Source organism: Macrobrachium nipponense, chromosome 13, assembly GCF_015104395.2.
Source record: "Macrobrachium nipponense isolate FS-2020 chromosome 13, ASM1510439v2, whole genome shotgun sequence".
Taxonomy (NCBI): domain Eukaryota; kingdom Metazoa; phylum Arthropoda; class Malacostraca; order Decapoda; family Palaemonidae; genus Macrobrachium; species Macrobrachium nipponense.
In genome coordinates, this window is record NC_087206.1 from 6,559,039 (window position 1) to 6,579,038 (window position 20,000).

At 37.0% G+C, this 20,000-nt stretch overlaps 1 long non-coding RNA gene across 2 annotated transcripts in view; it reads right to left on the minus strand.

Moving 5' to 3' along the window:
• The window catches only part of LOC135225619 (uncharacterized), a 568,725-nt gene that overhangs the window by 135,782 nt on the left and 412,943 nt on the right, over positions 1 to 20,000 (minus strand). The gene's annotated exons all lie outside the window — the stretch shown is intronic.

The window sequence follows — 20,000 nt, forward strand, 5'->3', positions numbered from 1 at the left end:
AAATGCATTTGACATTTAGCATTCCTCTGACCTTCATTTCAAGGGTGCACATCGTCAGAGGACATTGATTCATCTTAAAAGCAAAATGTGAAAAAAAATTAATAATACATATAATAAATAATTAAATAAAAGACAGAAAAAATAACAATTCGATAAATAAATACATAAATTAATATATATAATAAATAATTAAACAAATTTAAATAAATACATACAAACAATATATATATATATATATATATATATATATATATTATATATATATATATATATATATACATATATATATGTATATATATATATATATATATATATATATATATATATATATATATATATATATAGTGATAAATAAATATATATGCATATAAAAAAAAAATAAATAAGAAAAATTTATAAATACAGAAATAAATATTGATACACAAATACTTAAAACATATATAATAAACAAATAAATAAAACACAGAAAATAAAAATTGATAAATACATAACTAATTAAATAAACAAATAAATACATTCCTTGCTCCATTTCATAGCCTCTTATGAAATGCAGCAGTAACCGTTTAGCGTCCAGCCTCTATTTAATATCTGAAGGAAACGTGGAACGTGAAACACAAACGGGCCTACATATATATAGCGCTGACGAATTTTTCGCATTCCGGTGGAAAACACATCGATGAAAATAATCGACGTCATAATCCTTGATATGAAAGCTAATGTTATCCTATTCCCTTTAAAATCATCATAAAGGCTTCGGGTTTTTTTTTTAAGGATTATGTGTTTGTTTATGCATGGATGCATAAAACGAATGTTTTTATTCATCTCTCTGCTTTGCTCATTTCTTTGTTCCCTTTGCTCTCGTCCCAAGCTTTTATCCAGACGGGTCTTTTAGCTTTGCTGTTGCTACTAGGATAACAAGAAGTCATTTAGTTGATTATAATCAAAATATAGTTATTATTCAATGCACCGTAATTACGTATTAAGTTTTTTTTTGAGGTCATGTTATACCATCTGTTCCACTGTAAATTAATACCTTTTAAAGGGCATGGTGACTTTCAGTTCATGAATGTTTTATGATTCCAATTTTGTAATTACCAAATTAAATCAAATTGTCTTCATGTTTTAGCTGCTAAATTCTCTGGACTCTCCTTAATTGTATAAAACCATAAACATCATCTACATAAATAAAAATCAATGTCTGGCCTATGGAGGCCTTTCATCAATTGCCGACATTCATACCAGAATAATGGGGAATAAATGATCCATAAATTCACCAGATTATCCGAACTTTCAACCCAAAACATGAGAGAGATCATGTACTCGTTAATTACTATTTGCAAAACCGCCCGTTCATTAAGACCAACAATAATACTATTGTATTGAGAAGATTTTTGTTTCTATCTGAAAACCCTTCCAACTAATTTCTCTTCAGTTTCAATGTCTTATTTTCGAGTGGATCTTTATGAATCCCAGAAGGTGTGACGTTTTATGGCAACTGGTCCACTCCAGAATCTTACAGCCTCATGCCCAAAGGCTGCCAATTAGCGTTGCAGGGCGTGAAAGGGGGTAGGAGGTCTGGTGTGGACCTTTGGACAGGCAGAATGAGGAAAGTTTTATGTCGTTGTCTTCAAATGTGAATAATTCTATTGTGTTGTATTTATTCTTGTTGGAAATATATATTACTATAATAACTACTAGTGCTACAACCACCACCACCACCAATTACTACTACTACTAATACATGCATTACAGAGCATTTTTTTTTACATTTTTTTTTACTTATATATTTTTTTTGCAGGACCTACTACAGAGATCATATTTGAATTCTTACACACTACACTGACATGCGCTCATAAATCTAGCAAATAATTCTTACAAAGCGAAAGCACAAGACCTTCCAAAAGTAAACCACCAGACTTCTTACGATACAAACGAATACTTCAGACTTTTATGTTTTATTTCTTTGGATGTAATCAAAAACACCTTCAAGACTGATCTCGTGTAGTGAAAGAAAAACTAACACTAAAATAACAACACCTAACCGAGAGATACAAAGTAGCGGAAAAATAGGAAAATAAAACAAAAAGAGAATATTAAATTCCCATTCCACGGCTCGGTGCCGATCTGGACGATATGAAGGGCAATTTTCTTTTACTCAAAGTGCTTCCTCGTTTAGACAAAAAAATCAATTCAGAACCGTTAAAAAAATCCCAACAGCATTTACGATTTCCACGGTAAACCTATCAGGCAACAGAACCACTGCAAAAGCTGCCTGTAAATTCCCCATTAAGTTTATTGTGTCAGTCATCAGAGATTTCCATGCGTGCATTTTACAAAATTGTGAAATCGATTCCCTGAAGTACTTCCATTATCGCACAGCCATTCAAATATGCAAACGCTTCATAGAGGACAACATTATATATAGGTATATATATATCTATATATATATATAATATATATATATATTATATATATATATATATATATATGTGTGTGTGTGTGTGTGTGTGTGTGTGTGTGTGTGTGTATATATATATATATATATATATATATATATATATATATATATATATATTATATATATATATATATATATATAGACTTCAGGAGGGTCCATGATACACATGTTTAAAAAGGCCATGTTTATTAACAGCAAAGAAACGTTTCGCACTACTCAGTGCATCATCAGTCTGTCAAAAGTAAAAGACACAATAAAATACATTATTAACATAAAAAAGGAATTCACAAGGTAATTAAAATTTACAAGTTAAAACAATAAAAAGTAAAAGAGTATAAAAAGTACATAAAACAGAAACCAAAAAGAGACTACCAAAAACACCAACCATTCCTATAAGCAGGAGAGAAGAGGGAATGACATACAATGACGTCCAAGGCCAGACGACAACTATGCCAGATACAAAGTTCCTGAGGAAGTATTACTATTGAGAGAGGGAACCAGTCTTTTAATATATAACGATTCTAAAGTTGTTAAGTGATCTGGTCCCTTACATAACCTTATTGAAAGTGTTGTTTCAGGACTTCGGTTTTACATAATGCGGCATGATTTCTAATATTAGAAAATTCTGGCTGCTTAATCCTTTGGCCAGTGCGAAAGCTAAAACCCAAATGGCTGCAATATCTGACCTGCAGTAACCTCCGTGTCGATCCAACGTAAGAGCCCGGACATCCAGGGCATGTGAATTTATAAACCACATTGGATCGCATGAAGGACTGCAGGCGATCTTTGAAATTAAAAATGATCCTATTGTACAGGGGTTGTTATAGATCAGTTTTACGTTAAGACAGGGGATTTCCTGTTCAATTATTCTTGTGAGATTTAAAGAGAATTTGGAGTCAGACATATACGGATTGAGGCATAGAATAATTTTTTTGGGACATCAAAGTTGACTGTTGGGGGTTGTAAGAACTGTGTTAATAACTTATTGGTGATTTTATGAACTATATCTGTGGATAGGAGTTTATCTTGAAAAAGTTGAATAAAAAGACTATTTCTTTGTGAAATATTTGCCAAGTTGAAGAATATTTTAGAGCTCTATGGACCAAGGTGTAGATGGTATTAAGTTTGAAAGAATATGACAGGAGCTATAGTAGTTATTGGCCTAAGACCGTATATGTCCGCTTTCTATAAACAGAAGTAGTGAACTCGGAATTATGTCTCGTTACATTAATATCTAAAAATGGAAGACTACCTTCGCTCTCTACCTCCATGGTAAATTGAATGTTTGGATGAAGTTGATTAATATATTCCAAAAATAAAGACATTGCCAAGAGTGCTGGAACAAGACAAAGTGTCATCAACATATGCGATAAAAGACGGTTTAAAATTATGATTACACTCGTTTAAAAAATTTCATTTCAAGGTCAGACATAAAAAAGTTAGCAAAAATGGGGCCAGAGGCGATCCCATGGCAACTCCATCGACCTGCGAATAGAGTTGCTTATTAAAAATGAACATTGAATCTTGCACTGCAAGTTGAAGTAGTTGTTTAAAAGATTGATCTGTTAAAACCATGAAAAACTGTATCTTCGCTACTAAAAATCTACCTTATCTAGAATAATATTGATCGTTTCATTAAGTGGGACATTAGTGAAAAGAGACTCTACTCAAAACTTACCATGTAATAGTCTCCATCTTGGTTGGTAATTTGCTGTTGGAATTCGTAACCATTTTTTAAAGAAAATTCATTGCTACTATATTCAGAAAGTAAACCGGCTAAAAATTTGGAGATAGAGAACGAAGGACTATTATAGGCAGCCATAATGGGTCTTAGAGGTATATTAGGCTTGTGAACTTTGGTAGTGCGAAACGTTTCTTTGCTGTTAATAAACATGGCCTTTTTAAACAACATGTGTATCATGGACCCTCCTGAAGTCTATATATCTTGCTGATGGAATATTATATATATATATATATATATATATATATAATATATATATATATATATACTACATACATATATATAAATACATATATATATATATGTATATATATAGATATATATATATATTACATATAAAAAAAATATATATATACATATATATATATATATATATATATATATATATATATATATATATATATATATAATGTATGTATGACATAAATATCAACATGTTCATATGAAGTCATCTACGTTATATTATAAAAAAACGATCTGTACAATGGCTCATTTAATAGATGTTTTCTCAAAAAAAAAAAAAAAAACTTTAAGTATAGACAATAAAGCCAACTATACTGGGAGCACAGAAGAAAGCAAGAACTTACTTAAGAAGGGTTAACCTTGATGAATATATAGCAGATGCGAGCGTTACAATACTGAATAGATCCGTAGAAACATGAAAAGGTAGCGCAATGTTCAGCATGCAATTGTCAGTGCTCTCATATCACACCAACAAGAATACTTCGCCGATAGCAAAGTACATATTACAGCAAACGTACTCATCCAAGCATGTGAAAAATCTCAAATGGGTAATAAGTAAAGTATATCTTAGTTTTACCAGACCACTAAGCTGATTAACAGCTCTCATAGGGCTGGCCAGAAGGATTATGTATTTTCACGTGGCTAGGAACCAATTCGTTACCTAGCAACGGGACCTACAGCTTATTGTGGGATCCGAACAACCTTATACCGAGAAGTGAATTTCTATCACCAGAAATAAATTCCTCTTGTTCCACATTGACAGAGCGGGGAATCGAACCCGCCCCTGAGATAGGTAGTTGAGCACGTAACCGACTCGTCTAACGAGGACCTTCAAATAGATAATACATAACTCATTTATTCATTTGTGCTTGAAATCTCCAGTACACTCACTTCACACCACAGAAATGGCCGCCGCCAAGTACCAAAAGGCACTCGGGTGATTACTCTGGAGATGACGAGATTACCGCAGCAAACACTTCCCACTGGATCGTGAGCGAGAGAAACAGACCGTGGCGCTGCCGCCTTCCGCCGGTTACGCAAATGCATATTCATATGCAAATGGTCGCCGAGTCGCTATTCGCCGAGATTTGAGATTAATTCAGTTTGCAACGACGCCACCAAAGTTCGCCGAATATGTTAATGAGTCCCTCCTCGGGGAGGCAGAGAGAGGGTCCCCAGTCGTTCGCGGTTGGAATGAAGTACTTGAAGAGGCCTTTTGGGAAGGAGATTCATTCATTAGGCGCTGTCTGACGTCACGGCCGACGGGATACTGTCTGAGGGAACAGGAAGTGACGTCATACTTGACTGAACGGGGCTGTGGTGATTTCTGTCATGTCTGCGTATCCTTCCATCTGTTTTGATTATATCAAGTTCTTTTCTCCTTACAGAACAGTCTAAATGCCATGTTTTGTTGAGAAACCCGATGATTTCTTTAGCTGGAATAGCTTTTTTTGATGCCAGAAAAATTTACGTCAAGACATTTACCATTAAAGTTTTAATATGGAAAGAAAAATAAAAATAAAACGTATTTCATATCATATTTTCTTTTAGCAGTAACGCCGTAATATTTCACGCCAACATCAGTATGAGACCAAAGAAGGGATTTCATCAATATATTACTGATAAGACAGAGAACTGCATAGAAAAAAATAAACCAAGCTTACTAAGACTTATTTCATTAGATATTCATCGAGTATTATTATTAGCGCTTTGCGAAAAACAAAAAATATTCCATATAAGAAGATTACCTATCTGTTTGTGTTACTCATCAGTCACGACACAGATGTGTTAATACCCAGTGATCTTAAGGAGGATTTCAATAACAGTTTAAATGAAGAAGTTAATACCATTTGTCAAAGGATATAATCACAATAACGCCCTCAGCGAAGCCAACAGTAGTGCCGTTTAATAGCGTATTATTATTATATTATATATCGTTTAACAGCTTATTATTATTATTACTACTACTACTATCATGCTAAACTCCTACCGCTTTGGCTACTAGACTTATTTGGTTAAAATCCTACCACTTGGGCTATTAGGCTTATTAGGTTAAAATCCTACCACTTAGGCTATTAGACTTATTAGGTTGAAATCCTGCCACTTAGGCTATTAGGCTTATTAGGTTACAATCATACCAATTAGACAATTAGGCTTGTCAGGCTGTAATCCTACCAATTAGGCTATTAGGCTTATCAGGCTAAAATCCGACCAATTAGGCTTATTAGGCTAAAATCATACTAATTAGGCTTATTGGGCTAAAATCCTACCTATGAGGCTTATGCATTAAGCTAAAATCCTACCAATTAGGTTATGAAGCTTATCAGGTTAAAACCCTACCAATTATGCTGCCAATTAGGCTATTACGCTCATCACGCTAAAATCATTCCAATTAGACTATTAGGCTTATCAGGCCAAAATCCGACTAATTAGGCTTATCAGGTTAAAATTCTATCAATTAGGCTATTAGGCTAAAATCCAACCAATTAGGCTTATTAGGCTAAAATCATACTAATTAGGCTTACTGGGCTAAAATCCTACCTATTAGGCTTATGTATTAAGCTAAAATCCTACCAATTAGGCTATGAGGCTTATCACGTTAAAATCCTACCAATTAGGCTATGAGGCTTATCACGTTAAAATCCTACCAATTAGGCTTATCAGTTTAAAATCCTACCAAAATTTAAATAATACAAGATACGGATAAACACCGAAGAACAAGTCCGCCATTGTGGCTTTCGGTGAGCATGCTTTGTAGTTTTCACTTATGGTCACCGGCAATATAACAACCTTAAATGGCCGTCTCAAACTATCTACATCTAACCTATACACTGAGGATAACTTGCAAACTTTAATTGAATCAACTTCGGTAGGAATTAGTTCGGGGAACTTGGCGACTAGATGACTTTCCAAGATTTGATTACAATTATTCTCTCGGATAGGCGAAGTTGTATGCCGGCCGGTGTTGATATCGGAGTTCCAGGATCTTCGACAATCCTTTTAAGACTTTCAGGAATCCTTTTGGTGACCAAACAGTTGACCAATGTCTGACCGTCTTTGAAACGAACACATAAGCTCCAACAAAAATTTCTGTCTACATATGAGTGGTTGGCCTTAAGATGTGTTACCCATCCGTTTTCTAAGTATGTGCATATCCGGATGTAGTTGCAAGCCTTATGACATGTCCAGTGAATACCTCTAACCCCACTTGGTGGTCACCCAATCAGGTAACGCCCGTGGCCAGTGGCACTTCCAGGAGGCTATTTTTTTTCCAGTTTTTTTATCGTCCACTATCCGGAGAGCTATGAGCCATTTATATTCTAACACGTTTCTTGTAAAATCTTGATTTGCTGATGTGCTTCATGTTGAGAGGGAAAATATAGTAGCGATAAATCTTCACACAGATAATGCCCTGGTGATCGACGCCATATTTGTCATCATCTATCTACTTAAGCATCTATCTATCAGTCTATATATCTACTGAGAGAACCTATTGGCATCAATCTACCTATATCACTGAACGCTGACGCATGATGCCTCAAGAACCTATATTTGGGCCATTTATTTCGAAGCGCTGGAAGTCAACCCACTCTGGATAAAGGTTCCCACCTGCTACAGTATCGACCGATTCCTAGACCTCACTCAAGGAGAGGCGCTAGACGCTGATGTGCTGAGTCATCAAAACCCATAGGACCTTTAAAGGTCGGAGGGATATCTATTCCGATTGAGGGTTAACGTTGCATGATCTTATCCCAAAAGGTCGTCTGGATAAGATGCTAAATATAGAGAAAAGCCTTCCGGAATACGTATATATTACGAGACAATAAGGTACAGACGGTCAGGAACTGGGTAAAAGATACCCTTTTTCCGGTATGGAAAGGGGAAAATATAGCATCGTGGTATGTATGAATGATTCTGAAATTTTAAATATTGAAAGGTTACTGCATTTAGGAATACACACACACACACACACACACACACACACACACACACACACACACCACACACACACACACACATATATATAATATATATATATATATATATATATATATATAATGTATATAATGAGAGAGAGAGAGAGAGAGAGAGAGAGAGAGAGAGAGAGAGAGAGAATATCCATGGATTTGATGCAATCAAAGCCTGTGGAGAGTAGTTCTGCTTATGCAAGCACGGGCTCTTGCCCCTGAATCAACCCGTACCAATAATTATACTACACTAAAAATGTCACCACCAGCATTTGTCACAAGAGATAATCCTGACGCAACAATAATTACCTTTATAATTATTTCGTTGTTGAGAAACTACTCTCAAATAATAACGAATCATTATGTTGTCAAATATGTAAATGAAATGTAGGAAGAGATCTGAAGAACGGAAGACGAATTAGTCCACCAAACAGTTCACGATTCTACTTGAACAGCCGCATTAGACGCCAATACTTTCCACTATACCGTAAATTCTTTTCCAATCAAATTAACAAACCAAATTAAAACGATGCACTCATTTGAAATGATAAAGCATCGGAAGAAAATAAAACAAGATCATTTGCAAAGCGGCACAAACAAGCTTTAGAATTTCGTTGCGACCAAAAATAAAACAAGTAAAAAAATACGCCGAATTTTCTTCGGCGCAATTGAGTTTTCTCTATGCTGTGCCAAACTCTTACCCGCGGCCAATGAAACTTTCAACCACGTCCCGGGTGGCGGCCTGTGGTCTTGCACCGCTATCATGGCTAAACTTACAAGATCATGGCTAACTCTAACCTTAAAATAAAAACTAATGAGGCTAGATGGCTGTAATTTGGTATGTTTGATGATTGGAGGGTGAATTACCAATATAACAATTTGCAGCCCTCTACCCTCAGTAGTTTTTAAGATTTGAGGGCGGACATTTGAGATACACGCATTAGATTTTCGTAGCGAAAAAAAAAAAAAAAAAAAAAAAAAAAAAAAGGTTGAAGAGGAGTGAGCGACTGTTGAAACACGTTGCACAGCAACGTCGTTACCAAAATGCTTCTCGCGTGGTGTTTGCGCGTTACGGCCAGAGAAGTTAGTGTTATGGCGAAACGCATATATGTACAATCGCAAACGGTCCATTAGATAAAGTGCCAACCACCTATACTACCTACGTCCTAATGGCCACCTCGAGTTATGGTACCCACGAGTTATTTCTGAGTATATATATATATATATATATATATATATATATATATATATATATATATATATATATATATAGTATTATATGTTTTTTTTTTAAAGAGAGATCATTTGTCAACAAAGTAAGATAAATTAACAAACAAATAAATAAATAGGTAGATAAAAATGTGAGTAATGATTAAAATGTAAGGACAATATTCTTAGCATAGTAATGCATTACACTGAGGAAACAAATCAATAGTTATGTAAGAGTAGAGACATGTTCAAATCTCATTCTGAACAGAGCTTTCGGGGATCTGTTCGATGTACCTATAAATAAATGTGGATTTATTTCTCCATTTCCAGACTCATGATTCTTTCGAAGTTCCAGTTACATCACATCCTCAGAGATCGGTGTCAATAACCTAGAAGTTGTGACGCCAGTTTTAACAGACACAATCAATCAATCAATCATCCTCAGAGAGACTGTTCCACAGTCCAGCAGTGTGAGGAATAAAGGACCTTCGTTGTAAACAAAGTTCTGTGGCTAAATGAAAAATGAATGGCTAATGCAATGTGCAAATGTTGATTAATTATGTCTCATTTAAATTAGCAATGAATAGCTACTTCTTTACTCATTATTTATTGTATAAACGTATGGGGAAAATAGTATTCTGATCTATAATGCTAAAATTTTTTCACCTCCTGAGAAGTAAGTAGAAAGAATTCTTTGATGAAATACCGTGAGCATTTTCACAGACAAAGAGACGTTTAAAATGAATTTCTTGCAGCAAAAGTAATAAAACAAAACTAAAAGAAAATAAAAAAAACATTACTGAAACAGTTCAAACCAAACTGTATCATAAAATAGCAGTACATTTACAATGCGCCCTTTGAGTAGACACCAACTGGAGGTTAATAAATAAACATATAATTAGCATCGGAATAAAGCTTACCGAAGAACTAATGAATGGGCCACAAACACGGAGAAAGAATTGAACTCCGTTGTACACAAGCGATAGAGGAAAATCTCGTGTGGTGACCAAACCACAAGAGATGCAGCAAGAACTCGTCGCATGGCGAGCAATCTTTTATCTCGGAGAGTAACGACAAGTGCACAACAATTCTTCGGCTATGAAATGGTCGTTAGGGAAGACTGAGTAGAAGGGGGAGCTGTGCGTGATTTTTAAAGCACACATGAGTTCTTACGTCACCGCCAGGAAGCAGTCTCTTTCCTGTCCTGTAGTTTCTTACGTGATGCCCACAAAATCATCTTCTTCCTCTCCTGAAATTAGTTTTCTGGTTGAGTACTCGCCTATCAATCTTGGTGGCCCGAATTCGGTCCCCGCTGCCGCCAATGCGTTAACGCAAGAATTTATTTCCGGTGATTAGAAATTCATTTCTCGATAGAATGTGGTTCGGGTCCAACACTAAGCTGTAGGGTCTTTTCGCTTAGTAACCAATTGGCTCCCAGCCACGTAAATCAAAATCTAATCCTTCGGGCCGTCCCTGGGAGAGCTGTTAATCAGCTCTGTGGTCTGGTTAGATTAAGATATACTTATCCTACTGAAAGTCAGGGTTTTATGTACAGAATAATAACAGCGTGAAAAATATAGATCGGTTTTTTCAAAGGATTTGCTGATATTACATTATTCACTGAATGTAACTCTAAGAATTTTCCTTTAATGTGAACAAAACTGAAAGCCAAAAGGAGTGGAGGTTGAATAAAATGCTAAAATGTGGGTGCAACTGAAAGCAAAAGGGATGCTTCGACCACCTAGTCGTATTGCCTACAGTGCACCACGTTAGGTGTGGGGACGGCACTACCACCCTAAGGGATTCTAAATTGAAAGAGCAAATACCCCAAACATGTCCACAATTTCACTATTACGTTATTTTGTATTCTGTAGTCTTGAAGATTTCTACCCTTCGAATGAGTCGTTCTTCGTGATAGAGCGGATTACGCGAAGCCTTGTTGAGAAGGGGAACAACAAAAGGAATATGAAAGAAGGCAAACAACAGAATACTAAGAACAACCCACAAGGACTTGATAAATACAACTAACTACAGAAGCTACATGTGAGGTCACTACAATGCTAATGAAACCCCTCAAACAAATACCACCTTTGGGTGTGGCATATAGTCCCAGTACCATTACAAGTATTTATTGCTCAGAATGATACTGGGACTTTATGGACACCCTGTATATCATAACGACGAGTCGGCAACATATCACAAATAGGTTAAAAAAAAAAATCAACGACCATAAGTGAAGAACGAATCTTTGGCTAATGCTGGATAATTGTGAGGCACTGGTTAGGACTCCTATAAGCCGTTGCCTTTGTAGCCAACCTGTTCGTGATGCGTGCCCGATAAGTTGCCGACATGTGCTTAAGATATGTTTTTACTGCAGTGGGGACGTGCCCTTTCGACATTTCTAACCCTTATCTGATGAGGCGTCGTTGACCCTAATAAGTGCGATCCCAGATATTCTAATATCAATAACTTTGACGTGACGAACATAAATTACTTTCATTATTATTGGGGGGAGGGGGGGGGGGAGATCAGCAACGCGTTTGTTATTAAGAAATCATCGCTTGCTTCAGAACTGGCATATACCAACTCCCTTGCTTATATTAGGACAAAACAGCAACACGTTTCTTACTTACAACTATGTCATATACCAATTCCTTTGCTTTCATTAAACTCACTTCTATCTGGTTCAAGACCTTACATTCCTTTCAACACTTTCACTCATTTACAGGCAGTGGTAAAAAGAAGAGCTCGTGCTGTTTGAAGCTGGCTTGGAATAAATCAGCCAACCTTCATTATGACAGGATATCATCTCGATATCAAATAACTCACACTAAATACAGACGGCATTTCTGAAAATCGTTTCTCGCAATTTCACTTTTTTAAACTGCAGACCATCTCGTTCTCCTAAGGAGAAAATACTGTGCCGTTATTTCTGACATATGTACAGACACGAACACATTATACACACACACAAACATACACACACACACACACACACACACACACCACACATATATATATATATATATATATATACATATACGTTTGTGTGTGTGCGTGTGTGTGTGTGTAAAGGATGACGACACAGCAAATCCCCCTCAGGAGAACGATAAAACCGTCAGCGGTTTAAAAAGATGACCCTAAAAGAGACGATTTTAATGGCTGCAGCTCAACCTTCAAGAGACACGAAAGAAAGCGATTACCGGGACTGCCTCACTTTCGCTGTAATTAACTCGTCTTCTTTCATTCCTGTTTGGGCAACTTCCATAATCTCGTACTCCTCAATTATTTTGATTTAGGTTGCCTAGAACTCAGCTCTGAGAACAATCTAGGTTACTTAGAACTCAGTTTTGAAAACATTCTAGGTTACCTGGAACTCAGCTTTGAGGACAATCATTTCTTTCAATTTTCCAGTAAAAGACAATTATTCGCATGCAATTAATCCGCTCTCACTGGAACAATGCAAAAATTAAAATGGTAAAGGCCTGCTCACTACTTTTGATGATGATATGAACGATCAACTATACTAGCTCAATTACCCAACTTATGACGGACTAAAGAACATTAATGACTTTCTTTTAAACTTTCTTTTGTTCAAACCTCCACCAATTTCAAACTAATTCTTTCGTTTCCTACAAACGGAGGACTCTTTCTCAACGAAAAAGGGGAATATAATTAAGCTAATATTTCTTTTCACATCATTAATTATCTTTATGGCAGTACTAAGCTCCTTTAATGTGGACTGCCCAACCCCCACCCACACCCCTGGTGCTCTCTCCTCCCTAGGGGCACTTCCCCTCTCCCCTGGGGGACTTCAAAACGCCAGGGGACCTCCCTTCCCTTCTCCAGGATTCTTTGTTCCCTGCCCTTTCGCCGCTCTTGATTATGAAGGTGAAGGAGGGTGTGGAAATTTATGGACGGCCCTGAGGGTCATTTCGTACGACTGGGAGAAATCTCAAAGTGATTTACTAGAGAGAAATTGTCAAAATATTTTTTGAGAAAAAGAATACTTTCTTCGCTGTTGCTGCTTCCTTGCTTTCGACAAATCCACTTGAATGACAAGCAGATTATTGTATAAGACACTTTTTTCTCTTCCAGTGAACCGAGTTCTCTCTCTCTCTCTCTTCTCTTCTCTTATTGTGTCTTTGATTCCAAAGAACGCCTGATGTTCCCATTATTACTATTTATTGTCTTTTGTTTATTGCTATAAAACTCCTCTTCAGTGGGCCGTTATCCCACCCCTCCTCTCTCTCTCTCTCTCTCTCTCTCTCCTCTCTCTCTCTCTCTCTCTCTCTCTCTCTCTCTCTCGTACGATTTTCCTTGAATCTTCATATGATTTACGTCACGTATCTCTCTCTCTCTCTCTTGAATTAACATGGGCTAATTTCCTTGACAACATATAATGATATGATCTATGACAGGTCTCTCTCTCTCTCTCTCTCTCTCTCTCTCTCTCTCTCTCCTCTGCATGCAAATAAACGAAAAAATTTTGTCTTTCTTTGGATTTAATAAATATATAAATAAACAAATAAACAATTTATTTTTCTAAGCACAAAGAAATATGAGCCATCTGTCTAACTCCGTTCTTCTGTTAGCAAGTGGCCGAGGAGGAAAATTGACAAAGGTCTAAATACAGTGTGAATAAGAACTTTAGTATGAATATAAAAGTAAGCTAAGAAGTTGGTGTTAAAACCTTCAAAACCAAGATAAGAAGCACGTAGTCTCTCTCTCTCTCTCTCTCTCTCTCTCTCTCTCATCTCTCTCTCTCTCTCTCTCTCTCTCTCTCTCTGATGCATCTCCTCTCTTTGGACTTCAACCGTTTTCAATCGTCTTTGAGAGATTTCATAGTCACTTGTCACAAAAAATAGTACCGTGTACCCTCTCAAATTCTCTTTGTTATACTAAATGTGCTTACTTGCCAGCTAGATTATAGTACACATATATGATACTAAGTGCAAAGTTGTTTAACTTATATGTAAAAATTTTCTTCATTTTTATTTTTGCTTACTTGCGGAGTAAGCCTACACACTACGTTGTTGCTGTTGTTCTTTTTGTTTGGGGGATAGGAAAGGTCTATGGAAAAGCATAAAAAGGTCTGAAAAAGTTGCTTCGCGTTGAGTTGAAGATACAGGATTTTTAGGATAGGATATTTATAATTTATTGTTAGAATGAAAACGTAAAAAATAAAAAAAATGTGCATGTTTAAAGAGGACAAAATAATGATTTCTAATAAAATATGGCGTATTTATTTTAATTTTCGTTGTTTTGCCAACGAAAATTAAAATAAATACGCCATATTATTTGACTGTGATTTTAAGCACGCGCCTCAAGTGGGCTGGAGGTCGGATCACGCCTTGTTTCACAATGGATATTTTCGCACTTCCGATAACTAGAAGTTATAACTTATATATTTTCAAAAATGTATTTTTACTTCACCAATTTTGCCACGGCGAATATTTTTCATATTATCCTACTAATATACGTCATGTCGCGTTATTTACGCTATATGTATATTTTTTGTTTGCTAAATGTATCAATCATTTCAATGAAAGATGTATTTTAATGCAATGACTAACAAATTTACATCAATATTCTTTTATAATGAAAATAGCCAATCATTCGTTGTTTTGTATCGTAGTCCTTTAACAGCTTTTTAATTAAGAATAATATTGCCAAAAATAACCAAATTTCGTCCAGATATGAGTGAAATAGACTCTTTGGAAAATATCAAAACAATGACGATTTGTTCCGCGAACTTAAAGTTCAACAGCTTTTCGTTCGTAACTGCTTAATCGAGTATGCATGTTTCCAAATCAATAACTGGACCAATTAAATAATCAAGAGTGGGCGAGAGGACAGGGAAGCAGATTCCCAAACTGTAACAAAGCACTGATTTTTCCCTGCAAAAGCGGGATGCCAGATCTTAAAAACTAACCATAGAATCCTCTTGAAAACTCTCTCGTTATGTTTCTCACACCCAGATTAACTGTATTTATGATCTCTGAACTAGCCCAACCTAATCTAACCCAGGCGAATGGTAAAAGAAAAAAAAAGGGGGGGCCTGGTGCTATACCAGTATACATCTCGGGAATTTGCGACAGGGAACAAAGAATCCTGGGGAGGGGAGGGGAGGGGAGGACCCCTGGTATTGTGATGTCACCCGCGGAGAGGGGAGTGCCCCTATGGAGGAGAGAGCCCCTGGGGTAAGGGTGGGGATGGGACAGTTCATATTAAAGGAGTTTAGTACCGCCACAAAGATAATTAATGATGTGAAAAGAAATATTATCTTAATTCATTCCTCTTTTTTCATGAAAGTCCACCGTTTGTAGGAAACGAAAGAATTCGTTTGAAATTGTAGGTTTCAAAAAAAGAAAGTTTAAAAGAAAGCTATGAATGTTCCTTAGCCCGTCATCATTTGGGTAACTGAGCATTTAAGAGCAAACACATTACACGAATTACACTGCAATTAATATGTTCTACGAAACCGCTAACATAGCTTACTAGCCTTCGAGAATCTGATATTGCAACGGTAACAACGCGAATGAATTTCTCGAAGTAATAACCATCATTTGTATATTTTCCTATTTCATTCGGGTATGCGCCCCGGATAAAGCCATATAATTGCAATGAAACGAACAATAGAAGGACCCTGATTGGTGGGTAAAGGCGGTTGAAGGGAGTGGGGGGGGAAGGGGGGGTAGTAGGCAGAAGGGGCATTTAGGCCTTTATAACGTGTTAATCTCTCCCTTTGTTTTGCGCCAATTCGCAGCGGGTCTCTCGTTTATTGCCACATCTCACTCTCGTTGTTGTTGTTGTTGTTGTTAATGTTGTTGTTATTGTTCCCACTGCTATTTATTCCATAAGTTTGCGTTATTAGCTTTCAAATGATGGCTAATGGGAATATGTTCGCAGACAGAATGGCGAGGCCACATTCTGAACCTCTTAAGAAATTGAGAAAAATAAAAGCAAAATTAATGTACAAATTCAGCCCGATTGTATTCTGCCTTCGACATGATGGACAGCGACGTGGAGAGAGAGAGAGAGAGAGAGAGAGAGAGAGAGAGAGAGAGAGAGAGAGATGATAACAGCCCTCTAAAGAGGAATGGCAGAACAATAAAGAAGAAACAATAAATGGTAGTATTGGAGACGAGTAAGTCTTGCGAAAACAGTGAAGGAGAGAGAGAGAGAGAGAGGATAACGGCCCACTGAAGAGGAATTTTATAGCAATAAACAAAAGACATTAAATAGTAATAATGGAAACATCAGGCGTTCCCCGGAATCAAAGACACAATAAGAGAGAGAGAGAGAGAGAGAGAAACTTGCAAACACCGCCGATCCGTCCTGCCAATCAGAGATAAGATTAGAAACTATATCTTCGTAGGTATAATAGATATGCATTGCTTGTATGAGAATGAATCCACACTGGCACAAGGTCGGTACAACTTTCAGATCATTTCTAGATAGTGACCCCGAAGGGTTTTAATCCGGTATGTGTACACCTTTGCGGCGTGCTAGTACAAGCCCGTTGGGGATGACCGTAAAACCATACACATAAGTGTCAATATCATAAAGATAATGACCCCAAAGAAATATTAGTCCTAGATAACGACCACCGAAAACCCTTGGAGGTCACTATCTAGGAAAGCTCCCATTTTATATCCAGCAACAAACTTTTTTTCTGGGGAGGAGGGGGGTGGAGTGGCTTTCATAAGGTCACAAGGCCTAGTAATTCTGGCAAAATTATAAAATTATAATTGCGATTTAATTCTCAGCTTGCTAGGCCAACAATATTATTATGCTACCTATGTTACATCAAAGTGCAAGAGAAGAAATTGGATGTTGTAGAGACGAAAATACTTTGGTGGGTGTTTGGAGTAGAACGATCAAAGAAGGCCCAGGAAAGAAGGCTGCAGTGGTATGGCCATGTGGTGGGAAGGGCTGAGACATAATTATGTAGGGAAGAGGAAGTGATGTAGATGGAGGAGCAGGTGGGAGAGAGAAAGAGAGGAAGACCGAAGAAGCGAAGGTGGATGGATGTAATTAAAGATCTGAGGGACAAACAATTGTCAGAGGAGGATGTCTTTGCCCGAGCCAAGTGGAAGAAAGCTGTTAGAAACGTCGACCGCCCCCCCTCCACCACAACACAGAAGTGGGAACAGGTGCAGAGAAAGAAGTTGTGGCAAATAACATCAAGCGTACTAAAATACTATTGCTCTGTGATAGGCCAAAACAGGGCTCTTAAACTTAAAAGATCGATTCTTATAATAACCAAAAGGAATTTTGTAATATAACTAACTCTGGCCTATATTGACCCACAACGAGTTCATCCTACAATAACATTATATCTTTTAAGAAATGAAAATTCACTGAAAATTCGTGAATATTATTTGCTGCAATAGAGTTCTCTTCCATGGAACAGACAATAATCATGCGTATCTACTTTTATTAATTACAGTAGACTGCATAATTTTCATCAGTATCAGCGCTAGTTGTTTAAATAGTGGAAATATTCATAGCACGACTGATTAATAGCAATATCGTCCTTATGATATCAAACGTAAAACAGACAGCAATTTCAAATGATTCTTATGCCATTATAAGACGTTGTCTCTCTTACTACGTGCACGTTTGTAATTAATATTTACTTTTAATTTCACCTAAGGCTTTAAAAAGGCAAAGCGAAGAAGAATAGAGTCATGCTAAAACAAACAGCATTCATCTTTTGATGGTAACCAGTGATGCTTAAATGCTTTCTAATAATAATTTTCGTCATCATTCCACACTAGATTGACCTAATTTCACAGCTCGGTTACGATAATCATCAAAAGCTGCTGTTAAATTCTACGGGAATATACACACATTTCACTACTTTCGCATGGAGCGGTGGTTCTCAACCAGAAGGGGGATTCCCTAGGAGGGGGGGGGGGGGGGCGGGGCAGGGGGGGTGATTGTGGCCACAGATTGGCATGCTTAAATTGGCTCTAGGACCACACAAAAAGCAGTGAGCATCTGTCCACACTACTGAGATGTCACGTTGGGCTTTGTCTCCGCTATCTTGTAGGTTTGTGTTATTATTTTGTTGCCTGTTATTTGGAATGCTCCTTTTCACAATTTTGAAAGGGGGGGTGGCGAAGTTGAATGACATTCTGATATATGGTGAAAGGGTGCATGGGCCAAAAAAGGCTGAGAACCGCTGGTATAGAGAATAACGTACGCGGTAATTGTATTTCTCTTTGACAATTATAGTCCAATAATAGCGTGGAAAAGAGAAAAGAAGTATTATGAAAATTGAGAAGACATAGAATGATCTCAAATGATGCAGATATCCTATTTGTGAGATCTATCATAATGATCATCCAATACTTGATCATCTGACTGCAGTACAAGAGTAGCTCGCCCCCACCCTCTATTAAATAAATAAATCGACAAGTTCGGGTTTCAACTACGCTATTAAATTTTGACTTCAAACGCACAAGTGACCTACCATAGTGTGACTTCATTCTCCTTGATGAAACGAGTATTTCTCACTACCAAAAGTGAATACACTCAACAATGCATGTTCGAGTGAAATTCTTTTATTTTACCAAAGATACACGTGATTATGGGTGGGGGTAGGGTGGGGGGCTAAAAGGTTAGTAATGTTATCCAAAATATCTCAAAAAATACTTGTTATGTTTTGCCAAAGTTCCCAAACGTCAAAACTCTTATTAAACGTTTTCTTGTCACTGACTTGAGATTCAAGGTTCCATAGAATGTTGCTTTCAATCTTCTACCGCAGATCCCACACTGCAGCAATAACTGATCATGATACAGAGAATGAATTTTCATTCCATGGGGAGACGCGAACTCGCGACATCTGAGCGGCATGTCAAGACACTAGCGAGCATACCAGCGGACCAGCCATCGTAAGTCTTTCAAACTTCGCGTCTCGTTTAATCTTGCATTAAACTAACAATGAAGCCTTAGCCAATAACCGATAGCATCAAAGGCAATAAAGGTAACTGTCCGATGTGAGTTCATCCTAATTAAATACCTCTCTCAGTGGATCAGTGGCTTACTTGGCTTCTAATACAATCCCAACGTGGTAGCTGAGTGGTATCGCCTGGACTTCCTGAGCTCAAACTCAGGGCTTAATTGATTTTCGTTAGCAACACGACCTTACTGCTTCTGTGAGTCATCAGCAGTTATTTGCCTGGTTCCCCCAGTTCCTAACATGGGTGGAGAAGTGATTTGGGCGTTGATCATACGTCAGTGTATTCAGTATCTACGATACTGCAACAGTGTTGAATCTGTCTCTGGCCTTCGCGAATCATTAGCACCTTTTAAACCTCTAATGAGTTTCCGAATCACTCAAAATATCACTCTTGCGTTTGTATATTCA